Source organism: Thalassophryne amazonica, chromosome 2 (assembly GCF_902500255.1).
Source record: "Thalassophryne amazonica chromosome 2, fThaAma1.1, whole genome shotgun sequence".
In the NCBI taxonomy this organism is placed as follows: Eukaryota; Metazoa; Chordata; class Actinopteri; order Batrachoidiformes; family Batrachoididae; genus Thalassophryne; species Thalassophryne amazonica.
Window position 1 is genome coordinate 105,646,526 of NC_047104.1, and position 15,100 is coordinate 105,661,625.

The window sequence follows — 15,100 nt, forward strand, 5'->3', positions numbered from 1 at the left end:
ACTCCCCTGGGGACTCCTATTGCGTCAATATATGTTGGATTTCCCACTCCTTTCCAATCCCTTTTCACTCTATGTCTGGCTACGTCTTTCTGCCAATCTTCAGGAATAAGAGAGGCTGCATATGTCGTAACGTCTTCAGGGGTCATGGGTAACAATAATGATATTAATGCACAATAACCTGACACATTTCGTGGCAGTCTATCAAAGATTCTGTTATCACCACACCACCACCATACATCACTCCTACCGACTGGTATAAATGAACCGTTTTTCTGTATTATTCGACTACACCACTTGTCTTATTACTTTTTCAGCTAAAGCTTCATAGGCTAAGAGTGTGTTAACTCATCACGTCAACAGTTCAAGCTTGAACTGGAGTTGTGAGCTTTTCAATATCATCATAATTCTCAGTACAGTCATTACAGTTTTCTCCACTAAGGTCTGACTGTTTCAATGCTTGATATTTTGGCATAGTTTGTTGGAAGGCCAGATTACGCTGTACAAATGTATTTGACACCATTTTCAATAGTAACTGCCAACATGGTCCTGAAGTCAACCAGGACCAGGGATTCCACCTGTTCCTGCACGAGGATTTGGTACTTCTATCATAGGATAGGCACCTCCCTGATCACTATGTTCCACCATGGGAGGGGCTGTAGGCACTTTTGCTTGACTGCGTGTTTGTGGTTTTTCTGGTTTTTCTCTTTTTACCTTAGGTTCTTCTGCTAAATCATACTGTGGTGGCGGTACATCGTCATCCTCTGGTAGAGGAGATAAAGGTGTTGTTGTCACCGACGATCCAGCCGGCGGTGGTTGCTGAGGTTGTTCTGGTTCTCTGTGCTGAATTATCACATCTTCTTCTGCCTTACCTACAGCTTTCTTTTTCCTTGCTTTCTCTAATCGTTGCTTCTCTGCTCCCTTCTGTCTGTTCTCTGCTTCCTCCTCCCAAAATGCCACTAAATCTGCCCCTACTTTCTGCATCTTTTTCTCATCACCTTTATGTTGCTGTTCTAACTCCTTCTTCAGCTTCTGTATACTGATCAGGTTCAGTCGTCCGTCAAAGTCATGTTTATTAATCCAGGTCTCCAATTTTTTGTTGTTTTTGGATTTTTTTTTGCTTCCATAAATTTCCAGTCGTCAGTTGATAAATTTTCCTTATTTATAGACGTCTTACCCCCCATTTTTATTATCCCTTGTTATAATTTGGACTTCAGACGGGGGCACACCTAGGGTGTTCTAAATCTGAAGTTTTCACACTTTCTTTGGACGTGACAATTAATTTGCCGTCGTGTGGTTGATTCCTTTCACCTCCCCGTAGGAAGCGGAATCACTTGCCTCTGCTTCCACACGCACGGTTGTCACTAACGTTGTCCAAAGTATTACACTTTCACACAGTTATTTACACTTGCGCAAAACACTATTTACACATAGAAACACTCCTAATAATCGTACGCGTATTCTTATGTCAGGGGAGCTCGCCCTCCCGTGAAATTTAACTAATGTCCTGCCTTAGGGGACTCCGCCGTCCCTGCCAAATTTAACTACTTTTTACAGTGCACGTATTTCTACCCGGGATTTCCTTTACGTATTAAAACAGAGGAGTCCGTATCCTCCTTCCGGAATTTAACTACTTGCGTCCCTCGCAACCGTAGAGGAGTCCGCCCTCCTTACAGAGTTTAACTGTGTTTCATTAACAGACGATTCTGTATCATCGCTTACGGAGTTTAACTGTTTTATGTGATCACTTTTATCCCCTACCGGTACGCGTATTAAAACAGAGGAGTCCGCACCCTCCTTACAGAGTTTAACTGCTTTGCATTAACAGGCGATTCTGTATCATCGCTTGCGGAATTTAACTGTTTATGTGATCTGATCACCACTCACTCAGTACTGTTTACAAAGAAATTCTACTCACTGACTCGACTTCCTGTCTGTCTTCTTCGGGAAAATCTCGTCAACCAGACGATGCCAACGGTGGTCGACAATTGCAGACACGATCAATCGATCGGACCTTGGCCAAGGATTTACGTCTGGACTTGACGACCTCCGCTGGACACCTCCGGTATTGTTGAGCTCCCGGACGAGCCCCCAGTCAATGTTGGGTATTTTCTCCTCCAAACATTTTTAAAACCTTTAACAAGACAAACAGAGTCAAGAAACACCAGTGAGACAGAAAGTCAAATATTACGCGCGGAGTGCGGCCAGGCTGTACACCAAGGCTACACTAAAGTCTGGCCTGCTTTTCCGCTCTTTTTATTAAGAGACGCCCTCATCACATAAACAAGAAACTTGTCCTAAGGGTGGGGGTAATGACGCAAGACAAGTTTCTTCCCATAACATAAACGCATACGTCAAGTGCAGCTGTAAGGAAGAACACTTCAGGTCAGCACATCTCGTTCGTCTGTTGCAGGTATCAGCTGTTCTGCATCTGCCTGAAGTGTCCTGTCTTCCACACTCCTTCACACTAAACACCACATCACAATAGTCAAAACGTTCTCTTGCTCCCAGTCGTTAGAGGCTGCGAAAACAAAGTTATGTTATAACAATAAGTACATCCAGTCCTTCATTCCCAGCTCAGATTGACCCCAGAGTGCTAAAACAAAATTGAATTCTCAGGATTGCATTAAGACAGGTGCAAAACAGCACATCTCCGTTCTCATGAGAAAGAAGACAAAGCTAAAACAAGGTTGAATAACACGTACGTTCTCAGGGTGAAGTGCAAAACAGCACAACACCGTTCTCATGAGAAAGAAGACAAAGCTAAACAAGGTTGAATAACACATACATTCTCAGGGTGAAGTGCAAAACAGCACAACACCGTTCTCATGAGAAAGAAGACAAATGTACAAACGTTTAACAGTGATAACATATATACAAAATCTTTAACAGATATTCCCACTCAAGACGCATGTGCTCAGTCATGATATTGATGTCGGTGATTCTAAACCCATAAAACAACATCCTTATAGAGTAAATCCAGACAAGTGGTGCCGGTTGAAGAAGCAGTTGGGCTATATGGTGGAGCACGGTATTGCTGTGAGGAGCAGTAGTGCTTGGAGTTCGCCGTGTCTCTTATCCAATAAAGCCAATGGAGAGGATCGTTTTTGTACAGAATTTATGAAGGTCAATGGGGTGACAAGGCCGGACTGTTTCCTGCTGCCGCGAATGGAGGATTGTGTTGATCATGTTGGAGCTGCCCAGTTTGTTACAAAGCTGGATCTATTAAAGGGATACTGGCAGGTGCCTTTGACGGCACGGGCCCAGGAGATTTCTGCCTTTGTCACACCCGATGATTTCCTTCAGTATACGGTGATGGCTTTTGGGATGCGTAATGCTCCGGCGACATTTCAGGGGCTTATGAACGTGGTTTTGTCTGGTTTACTCTTTTGTGAGGCATATCTTGATGATGTGGTGATCTGTTCTCAAACGTGGGCTGAGCATGTGGACCATGTGGGTTCAGTGTTTGTACGTCTGAGTGAGGCTAATTTGACTGTCAATCTTTCAAAATGTGAATTTGGTCAGGCAACAGTGACCTATCTTGGGAAAATGGTGGGGAGAGGTCAGGTGCGCCCTGTTCAAGCTAAGGTTGAGGCTATTTTAGCTGTCCCTGCTCCCACCACGCGTACAGAGTTGCGTCGGTAATTGGCGATGGTGGGGTACTATAGGGGGTTTTGTAAGAATTTTTCAGTAGTTGCTGCTCCATTGACTGATCTCCTTAGTCCGAAGGTGGATTTTTGTTGGTCTGACTTGTGTCAGTCTGCATTTGAGCAGACCAAGTCTTTGTTGGTGTCTGCTCCTGTTTTGGCCGCGCCTTGTTTTGATGTGCCGTTTAAGTTGGCAGTAGACGCATGTGATTCAGGGGTAGGGGCTGTCCTGGTGCAAGATCGTGCTGATGGGGTTGAACATCCTGTTTCTTATTTTTCAAAGAAGCTTAATAAACATCAGAGGTGGTACTCGACCATCGAAAAGGAAGCTCTTGCCTTGGTCCTGGCTTTGGAGCATTTTGAAGTTTATGTGGGTGGGTCCAGCGTGCCTGTGCTTGTTTTTACAGATCACAACCCGCTCGTGTTCCTGGCCCGTATGCGTAATAGGAATTGGAGGCTGATGAATTGGGCTTTACGGCTGCAGTCCTTTAATATTGTGGTACAGCACAAACGTGGAAAGGACAATGTGGTGGCTGATGCGCTTTCACGGCTGTAGGTTTGTTTGTTGTTTTTTTCACTGAATGGATCTCTTTTTTTTTTTAGGATCCTATTCAGTGTCTTTTGGGTGGGGGTGTTACGTGCTGGGCACGTGATTACTGACCCTCCGTCAGCCTATAAATAGGTTTGTCTGCGGACGAGCTCTCTCTCTTACCTTCTCCAGCTCACTTTGTGCCAGGGTCTGGGCATGGCTTGTCAGCACGCACAGCTGCTAGCTGTCAGGATGCAGGCCTCAAGCCTTAGGCCTGAGTTTGTCCTGTGAGTATTTTTTGTAGCGTGTTTTGGACTTTTTCTTCTTTTTTTGGGCCTGATGGGACTGGCTGTCCGGTTCTCACTTTTCTTTTGATTGCTTTTTTGTTACTTTGGTGTTTGCAGCGGCTTCGACGGCCCTGTATGGGGTTGGCCCACTGCAGCACCTGTTGTTTCTGTTTAGCTGGCCTTCCAGGCCCCAACTTTCTTTTGTAACTTTTGGCTTTTTTTTTGGGACACAGGGAGGTCAGGGTTTTGTCGTGAAACCTTAAGAAAGAAGTCTATCTAACTGAACTAACTTAAGAAGAACGAAGAATTCCTTAATAATTAATAAAATTGACTCTTTCCTCTGCTGTCTGTCTCACTGAATATGTTGTGTCCCTTTGGGGTCGTAACAGTGCTGAATTACTCATCCCACTCAAAAGAAGCAGTATATTTTTCTATGTGCTCTGAGTCTCCAATTTGTTCAGAGAAAGTTGATGTAATCCGCAAAACATGAGGTGCCAATTCGCTGATAAACAGTTTTCAAAATATGAAAATACAAAACTCCAAATAAATTATACTGCATTAATTTCACATATAAAATTATAAAATTGAAAATTGACTCGTTTGGAAGGCTTAAAGTCTTTTTTGCAGTTTTTTTTTTTTTTCTTGTGTGTGTGTAATACGATCCCAGTGAGATGTTGATTTAATATTTTGGAATAATTTAGTTCTCATGACAACCAAAACTACTGTTTTTTTTTTGTTTGTTTGTTTGTTTGTTTGTTTTTTTATATTTATTGAAATTTTAGTAATATTGCAAGAACAGCATGAACAAACAAAACAAGACAGAACAAATCAAAACAACTGCCAGAGAGGAAATAAAATACAACATGTGCAACTGACTTACATTTATAATACAGAGTAAAGCAATATGTGTCCATGTATGCTTCCACAATGTCTCAGTCATCCAGATAGTGTGGTAATTTGACAGTGAGCCAAGAAGGGTCCCCACGTCTTCTCATGTCTGTAACGTTTGTCCGGCCAGTCCAAGCGGTTGCGTTCCAGTTGTATCACAGATACCATTTCCCTAAGCCAATGCTCAAAACTCGGAGGAGTGGTGGATTTCCACGATAACAATATTAGCTTTTTGGCAACCACCATCCCAAGCTGTAAAGCCAGCTGCGAGTCCGGGGAAAATTTCAGGCTGTTTGTGGAGCATCCAAATATTGCAATATTGTGATCTGGTTGAATGTCCTTAGAGTAACAATCAGAAAACCATCTAAATATTGCAGACCAATAGCTGAGCAGCTGAGGACAGAACCAGAAAAGATGAGCCAATGACCCCTCAGCGGAACTACATTTATCACACTGAGAGGACACTGATGAAAAAATTTTGTTCAACTTAGCCTTTGAGTAATGTAGTCTATGGATGACCTTATATTGTATTAGCCGGTAATGAGCATTTATGGAACAGGAATGAACCCGTGACATGACTACATCCCATAACTCTACCGGTATATCTGAATGCAGATCCCCAGACCAAGCTTCCCGCAAATAAGCTGAGGGCACAGAAGAAGTGAAGCAATCCACAAATTTAGAAATCAAGTGTTTGGAATCCGGAGCCAGACACAGACTGTCGTAAAATAGATGGGAAGGTGGAATAGACTCGAAATTCTCGAACCTCTGCTTCACATAGTGCCTTATCTGGAGGTAGCGGAAAAAATGTGAATTGGGAAGGTCATATTTATTACTCATTTGGGCAAATGAGGCAAAGTAACCATCAATATACAAATTGGCTATAGTCGTGATACCTTTCTTTTTCCAGGCGGCAAATGTGCCGCCTAACTGCCCAGGCATGAAAAAGGGGTTCTGACAGATTGGAGCATATATAGAGTCTTTAGGAAGCCGATTGGCCATCTTAATCTGTTTCAGTATACGCAACGAGTTCTTTAAGACAAACGTGTTCTTAGTCAATTTATCCAACTTGTGGTCAGAGAACAACCATGCACAGAGTGACATGTTACCATCAAAGGGAGTTTCAAGCTGTAACCAGGAGGGGGTGCCATCCTGCACCTCCTCATCGGCGGTACTGTGTTTCCAAAAGGTGAGAGCTCTGGAGTTAGCTGCCCAGTAATAGTGCTTAAAAATTGGAAGGCAGAGGCCACCTTCTTTCGTTGATTTATGCACATGGGCTTTAGATATCCTGTGAGCTTTATATCCCCACACAAAGGGCAATATTAGTGAATCTAATTTGTGGAAGAATGAGGCACTTAGGTAAATGGGCAAATTCTGAAACAGATATAAGAATCTGGGTAGGCTAACCATTTTAATCGCATTGACCCTCCCAATCATGGTTAAGGGTAGTATCCTCCATGCCTCAATATTAGCTTTGAGTCTCTCAACTAGCTCTGCATAGTTAGCTTTAAAAAAGATGTTTAGGATTCCTTGTCAATTTCAGTCCTAGATAGGTAAAATGATTGCTTACTACTCTAAAAGGCAAGGTGTCCAGAAATTCTTGAGGCAGGCTGTAAACTAGAGGCATAAACTCACTCTTTCCCCAGTTTATTGTATAACCCGAAATGTTGCCAAATGAATTAACATACTCCAAGAGAGCAGGAATGGAAGTCCTGGGGTCTGTCTCACAGATCAATAGATCATCAGCATACAAAGTCACACATGTCTCCGCTTTGCCTAATGTGATGCCCCTAATAACTGGATGAGCCCGAATTCCTATTGCAAGAGGTTCCAGTGCAATGTCAAACAACAGGGGTGAGAGTGGATCCCCCTGGTGCACACCTCTCTGTAAAGTGAATGGTTTGGATTTGTTCCGGTTTGTGAGGATGGAAGACTTGGGGTTTGAATATAAAATCCGGACCCATTCAATAAAGATGTCGTTGAAACCAAATGTTTTAAGTGTCGAGAAAAGGTATGGCCACTCTATTGTGTCAAAGGCCTTGTGAGCATCCAGAGACAATACAGATGCACCATCAGCATATATATGATCTGCGTATAAAATGTTGAGGATTTTGCGGACATTACAAAAAGAATGTCTACCCGGAATAAACCCCGTTTGATCGGGATGTATGGTGCTAGCTATACTCTTGCCCAACCTTGTAGCCAAGACTTTTGTTATTATTTTGAGGTCGTAATTTAATAAAGCAATCAATCAATCAATTTTTTTTTATATAGCGCCAAATCACAACAAACAGTTGCCCCAAGGCGCTTTATATTGTAAGGCAAGGCCATACAATAATTATGTAAAACCCCAACGGTCAAAACGACCCCCTGTGAGCAAGCACTTGGCTACAGTGGGAAGGAAAAACTCCCTTTTAACAGGAAGAAACCTCCAGCAGAACCAGGCTCAGGGAGGGGCAGTCTTCTGCTGGGACTGGTTGGGGCTGAGGGAGAGAACCAGGAAAAAGACATGCTGTGGAGGGGAGCAGAGATCGATCACTAATGATTAAATGCAGAGTGGTGCATACAGAGCAAAAAGAGAAAGAAACAGTGCATCATGGGAACCCCCCAGCAGTCTACGTCTATAGCAGCATAACTAAGGGATGGTTCAGGGTCACCTGATCCAGCCCTAACTATAAGCTTTAGCAAAAAGGAAAGTTTTAAGCCTAATCTTAAAAGTAGAGAGGGTGTCTGTCTCCCTGATCTGAATTGGGAGCTGGTTCCACAGGAGAGGAACCTGAAAGCTGAAGGCTCTGCCTCCCATTCTACTCTTACAAACCCTAGGAACTACAAGTAAGCCTGCAGTCTGAGAGCGAAGCGCTCTATTGGGGTGATATGGTACTACGAGGTCCCTAAGATAAGATGGGACCTGATTATTCAAAACCTTATAAGTAAGAAGAAGAATTTTAAATTCTATTCTAGAATTAATAGGAAGCCAATGAAGAGAGGCCAATATGGGTGAGATATGCTCTCTCCTTCTAGTCCCCGTCAGTACTCTAACTGCAGCATTTTGAATTAACTGAAGGCTTTTTAGGGAACTTTTAGGACAACCTGATAATAATGAATTACAATAGTCCAGCCTAGAGGAAATAAATGCATGAATTAGTTTTTCAGCATCACTCTGAGACAAGACCTTTCTGATTTTAAAGATATTGCGTAAATGCAAAAAAGCAGTCCTACATATTTGTTTAATATGCGCTTTGAATGACATATCCTGATCAAAAATGACTCCAAGATTTCTCACAGTATTACTAGAGGTCAGGGTAATGCCATCCAGAGTAAGGATCTGGTTAGACACCATGTTTCTAAGATTTGTGGGGCCAAGTACAATAACTTCAGTTTTATCTGAGTTTAAAAGCAGGAAATTAGAGGTCATCCATGTCTTTATGTCTGTAAGACAATCCTGCAGTTTAGCTAATTGGTGTGTGTCCTCTGGCTTCATGGATAGATAAAGCTGGGTATCATCTGCATAACAATGAAAATTTAAGCAATACCGTCTAATAATACTGCCTAAGGGAAGCATGTATAAAGTGAATAAAATTGGTCCTAGCACAGAACCTTGTGGAACTCCATAATTAACTTTAGTCTGTGAAGAAGATTCCCCATTTACATGAACAAATTGTAATCTATTAGACAAATATGATTCAAACCACCGCAGCGCAGTGCCTTTAATACCTATGGCATGCTCTAATCTCTGTAATAAAATTTTATGGTCAACAGTATCAAAAGCAGCACTGAGGTCTAACAGAACAAGCACAGAGATGAGTCCACTGTCCGAGGCCATAAGAAGATCATTTGTAACCTTCACTAATGCTGTTTCTGTACTATGATGAATTCTAAAACCTGACTGAAACTCTTCAAATAGACCATTCCTCTGCAGATGATCAGTTAGCTGTTTTACAACTACCCTTTCAAGAATTTTTGAGAGAAAAGGAAGGTTGGAGATTGGCCTATAATTAGCTAAGATAGCTGGGTCAAGTGATGGCTTTTTAAGTAATGGTTTAATTACTGCCACCTTAAAAGCCTGTGGTACATAGCCAACTAACAAAGATAGATTGATCATATTTAAGATCGAAGCATTAAATAATGGTAGGGCTTCCTTGAGCAGCCTGGTAGGAATGGGGTCTAATAAACATGTTGATGGTTTGGAGGAAGTAACTAATGAAAATAACTCAGACAGAACAATCGGAGAGAAAGAGTCTAACCAAATACCGGCATCACTGAAAGCAGCCAAAGATAACGATACGTCTTTGGGATGGTTATGAGTAATTTTTTCTCTAATAGTTAAAATTTTGTTAGCAAAGAAAGTCATGAAGTCATTACTAGTTAAAGTTAATGGAATACTCAGCTCAATAGAGCTCTGACTCTTTGTCAGCCTGGCTACAGTGCTGAAAAGAAACCTGGGGTTGTTCTTATTTTCTTCAATTAGTGATGAGTAGAAAGATGTCCTAGCTTTACGGAGGGCTTTTTTATAGAGCAACAGACTCTTTTTCCAGGCTAAGTGAAGATCTTCTAAATTAGTGAGACACCATTTCCTCTCCAACTTACGGGTTATCTGCTTTAAGCTACGAGTTTGTGAGTTATACCACGGAGTCAGACACTTCTGATTTAAAGCTCTCTTTTTCAGAGGAGCTACAGCATCCAAAATTGTCTTCAATGAGGATGTAAAACTATTGACGAGATACTCTATCTCCCTTACAGAGTTTAGGTAGCTACTCTGCACTGTGTTGGTAAATGGCATTAGAGAACATAAAGAAGGAATCATATCCTTAAACCTAGTTACAGCGCTTTCTGAAAGACTTCTAGTGTAATGAAACTTATTCCCCACTGCTGGGTAGTCCATCAGAGTAAATGTAAATGTTATTAAGAAATGATCAGACAGAAGGGATTTTTCAGGGAATACTGTTAAGTCTTCTATTTCCATACCATAAGTCAGAACAAGATCTAAGATATGATTAAAGTGGTGGGTGGACTCATTTACTTTTTGAGCAAAGCCAATAGAGTCTAATAATAGATTAAATGCAGTGTTGAGGCTGTCATTCTCAGCATCTGTGTGGATGTTAAAATCGCCCACTATAATGATCTTATCTGAGCTAAGCACTAAGTCAGACAAAAGGTCTGAAAATTCACAGAGAAACTCACAGTAACGACCAGGTGGACGATAGATAATAACAAATAAAACTGGTTTTTGGGACTTCCAATTTGGATGGACAAGACTAAGAGACAAGCTTTCAAATGAATTAAAGCTCTGTCTGGGTTTTTGATTAATTAATAAGCTGGAATGGAAGATTGCTGCTAATCCTCCGCCCCGGCCCGTGCTACGAGCATTCTGACAGTTAGTGTGACTCGGGGGTGTTGACTCATTTAAACTAACATATTCATCCTGCTGTAACCAGGTTTCTGTTAGGCAGAATAAATCAATATGTTGATCAATTATTATATCATTTACCAACAGGGACTTAGAAGAGAGAGACCTAATGTTTAATAGACCACATTTAACTGTTTTAGTCTGTGGTGCAGTTGAAGGTGCTATATTATTTTTTCTTTTTGAATTTGTATGCTTAAATAGATTTTTGCTGGTTATTGGTAGTCTGGGAGCAGGCACCGTCTCTACGGGGATGGGCTAATGAGGGGATGGCAGGGGGAGAGAAGCTGCAGAGAGGTGTGTAAGTCTACAATTCTGCTTCCTGGTCCCAACCCTGGATAGTCACGGTTTGGAGGATTTAAGAAAATTGGCCAGATTTCTAGAAATGAGAGCTGCTCCATCCAAAGTGGGATGGATGCCGTCTCTCCTAACAAGACCAGGTTTTCCCCAGAAGCTTTGCCAATTATCTATGAAGCCCACCTCATTTTTTGGACACCACTCAGACAGACAGCAATTCAAGGAGAACATGCGGCTAAACATGTCACTCCCGGTCCGATTGGGGAGGGGCCCAGAGAAAACTACAGAGTCCGACATTGTTTTTGCAAAGTTACACACCGATTTAATGTTAATTTTAGTGACCTTCGATTGGCGTAACCGGGTGTCATTACTGCCGACGTGAATTACAATCTTACCAAATTTACGCTTAGCCTTAGCCAGCAGTTTCAAATTTCCTTCAATGTCGCCTGCTCTGGCCCCCGGAAGACAATTGACTATGGTTGCTGGTGTCGCTAACTTCACATTTCTCAAAACAGAGTCGCCAATAACCAGAGTTTGATCCTCGGCGGGTGTGTCGTCGAGTGGGGAAAAACGGTTAGAGATGTGAACGGGTTGGCGGTGTACACGGGGCTTCTGTTTAGGGCTACGCTTCCTCCTCACAGTCACCCAGTCAGCCTGCTTTCCCGGCTGCTCAGGATCTGCCAGGGGGGAACTAACGGCGGCTAAGCTACCTTGGTCCGCACCGACTACAGGGGCCTGGCTAGCTGTAGAATTTTCCACGGTGCGGAGCCGAGTCTCCAATTCGCCCAGCCTGGCCTCCAAAGCTACGAATAAGCTACACTTATTACAAGTACCGTTACTGCTAAAGGAGGCCGAGGAATAACTAAACATTTCACACCCAGAGCAGAAAAGTGCGGGAGAGACAGGAGAAGCCGCCATGCTAAATCGGCTAAGAGCTAGTAGCTGCGCTAAGCTAGCGGATTCCTAAAAACACGCAAAGTGAATAATGTGTAAATAATTTAGAGGTGATTCAGCAGAAGGAGTGCTTTAGTTAAGGCACGTAAAGATTACACTGGGAAACAAATCGTAATCTAGATAACTAGATCAATCTAACTGCGCAGATTAAACAGCTAACAGATACAGAAAAACACCGCTGTGCTCCGGAACAGGAAGTGATACAATACCGCAGTGAGAGCCAACCACCAGTAGAGGCAAACTGGCAAACCAAAAGCAATGGGCCTATAGTTACCCGGATCTGTGCCATCCTTGTCTTTTTTCAGAAGGACACAAACGTTGGCATCGCATAGAGAAGATGGAAGTTCTTTACTCTTAAAAGTATGGCAAATCATTCTCAACAGTATAGGTGTTAGCAAATCTCTAAAGGCCTTATAAAATTCAGGACCATAGCCATCAGAGCCGGGGGCCTTTCCGGTCAGAAATGCTTTAATGGCCTCTTGTATTTCCAGTGCAGTAAAATCTGAATCCAAGTATCATTTAGCAGATGGATCTAACTGTGGGAATGACAGTGATTTGAAAAAATTGTCGAAATCAACTTGAGTGGCAGATACTTTGGAGGAGTAGATGTCAGAGTAAAACTCTCTAAAACACTCATTTACATCCAACAGATCAGTCAGCATTTGCCCTGTTTTATCCTTAATTTTATAGATGGCTCTCTTTGTTTGCTCTCCCTTTAATTGCCGTGCCAGTAGCTTATGAGGTTTTTCGCCAAGTTCAAAATGTTTCTGTTTTAATTTTATTAAGATTTTGCCAACTTGTTCTGCCAATATAGAATTGTATTCATATTGTAGCTTGAGAATGTTATTATAATCAGGCTGAAGCTGAGTGCTTTTATAGACCCTGTCAGCAGTTTGGAATTCCCCCTCAATTTCCTGTAATCGACCTCGTCTACGTTTGTTTTGCCTAGCCTCATAGGAAATAATTTGCCCCCTGATATACACTTTAAGGGATTCCCACAGTATTGAATCATTAACCTCGCCATTGTCATTGGTCTCAAGAAATACAGAAATTTGCTCACTGATGTACTTCCCAAAAGCTGGGTCAGAAAGTAACATAGGGTTAAAGCGCCAACTGTAGGTTTGCTTGGGAAGAAAGAGTTTGAGAGTAACACTAACAGGACTATGGTCCGATATTAATATGTTGTGACAGATACTGCCAACTATGTTGGAAATTAATCTGGAATCAACCAAAAAATAATCGATACGTGTATAAGATTTTGAACATGGGAATAAAATAAATAATCACGGTCAACCGGATGCTGCAGTCTCCAAATGTCCACAATCCTTTTTGAACTAGATAAATTGTTAAGGGTCTGTACAGAGAGAATGTTGGGAGGTGGAGCCATGGAGAACCTATCCAAGTATGGATCAAGATAACAATTAAAATCCCCTCCAACAGATATGTAACCTGAATCATCATCTGGATTCATATCAAACACTTGTCGAAAAAATACCGGGTCATCCAAATTTGGTCCATATAAATTAACAAAAGTCACTGGGAAGAGATTGATAAGCCCTTTTACAACAGGATCTGTCTTGCATGATTGAAAACTAAAAGGCACAGATTTACGAAAGAGAATTGCCACACCTCTAGCCTTAGACGTGAATGGAGAATGGTATGACTGAGAAATCCAATTGGCCCTAAGTTTACTATGTTGTGTGGCCTTTACATGTGTTTCTTGAAGAAACATGTCAGCTTTTAATGACTTCAGATGTGCAAAAACTTTACCACGTTTAATAGGGTGACCAAGACCACGAACGTTCCAAGAGACCAGAGACAAAGTATCAACAATATTGCTCATTATTAACCAAAAAACAGACCGAAATATCAAACAAAGTACAGTTGCAACGAAACAAAAAACACATTCTAGTGTTTGTCTGGCAGTGAGGAAGACACATCAACAAAAAAAAAAAATACACTCACACAGAACCTATGCATAAACAACTCCACCCATTGCTTCCCCAAACGAAGCTGGGCTACCCACATTGCCATTTGGGGCCACAGGCCAAAAAAGAAGAAAAATAGGCTGGCTATTGTCCTACGTAGCCCCTCAGAAACATTTAAAATAAAACAAAATGCCAACCATTAGAATTCAGATTGGTCATTCGCATCGCGGCCACCATCTATCTGACAGAGGTCTTTGTCTATGAAATTCTTAGCGTCAGCAGGGCTACTGAACACTTTTACCTGCCCACGATGATGAACGTGAAGTTGCGCTGGGAAGCACAGAGAGTGCTGGATGTTTTTCTCCCACAATACTCTCAACACTTCCTTAAAGCTCCGTTGTTGTTCCATAACTTCCATCGTGTAGTCAGGAAAAATGTAGATCTGTTTCCCACCGTACTCCAATGTGCGCTGTCTCACAAGCTGCATAATCTTCTTATCTTGAGCAAAGTGCACTTGTGCGATGATGGTACGCGGCTTCGAGCCCTCCGCTGGTTTGGGTTGAAGTACGCAGTGCGCCCTGTCGATGACTACAGGCTTGTCAAAGTTTTCCGCCCCAAGTAACTTAGGAATCAGATGGGAGACAAAGTCGGAAGGCCTTCCCTTCTCCTCGTCCTCTGGGATGCCCACTATTTTAATGTTGTTGCGTCTTGATCTGTCCTCTAAATCCGCAAGCTTGGAGCGAAGCACTCTGTTTTCTTGCTGTATAGCCATCAGCGATGTCTCGAAACACTTAATTCGCTGCTCGTGGTCCGTGGCCTGATTTTCCACATCCGTCACCCTCTCAATCAGCACTTGTTGGTCGGTCACGAGACATTGAAACTTCTTCTCGAACTTGTCAAATCTTTTGTTGAAAGAGTTGGTGATGGATTTAGAGATATTCTGCCAAACAAGTGGTATCTCGTCCTCGTCATCGCTAACCATCTCACATGGGCTTGTGGTAGCAGCATGGCTAGCTAAAGCCATAGCTCCGCTTGCGAGGTGACCCTTTCCGTTACGTTTACCGGCCATTGACGTGATTCAGTTGATAAAAAATACTGTCAGACGACTTGTGCTGTATTCAAGTGATAGATGGAGGCTCTAATGTTGACAAAAATACGTTTTAAAAGTG

The 15,100-nt window shown here is 42.3% G+C and overlaps 1 protein-coding gene across 1 annotated transcript in view; it reads left to right on the forward strand.

The window, feature by feature from the left end:
• Positions 1-15,100, forward strand: part of pde3b (phosphodiesterase 3B) — a 292,910-nt gene that overhangs the window by 241,483 nt on the left and 36,327 nt on the right. The window lies entirely within an intron of this gene.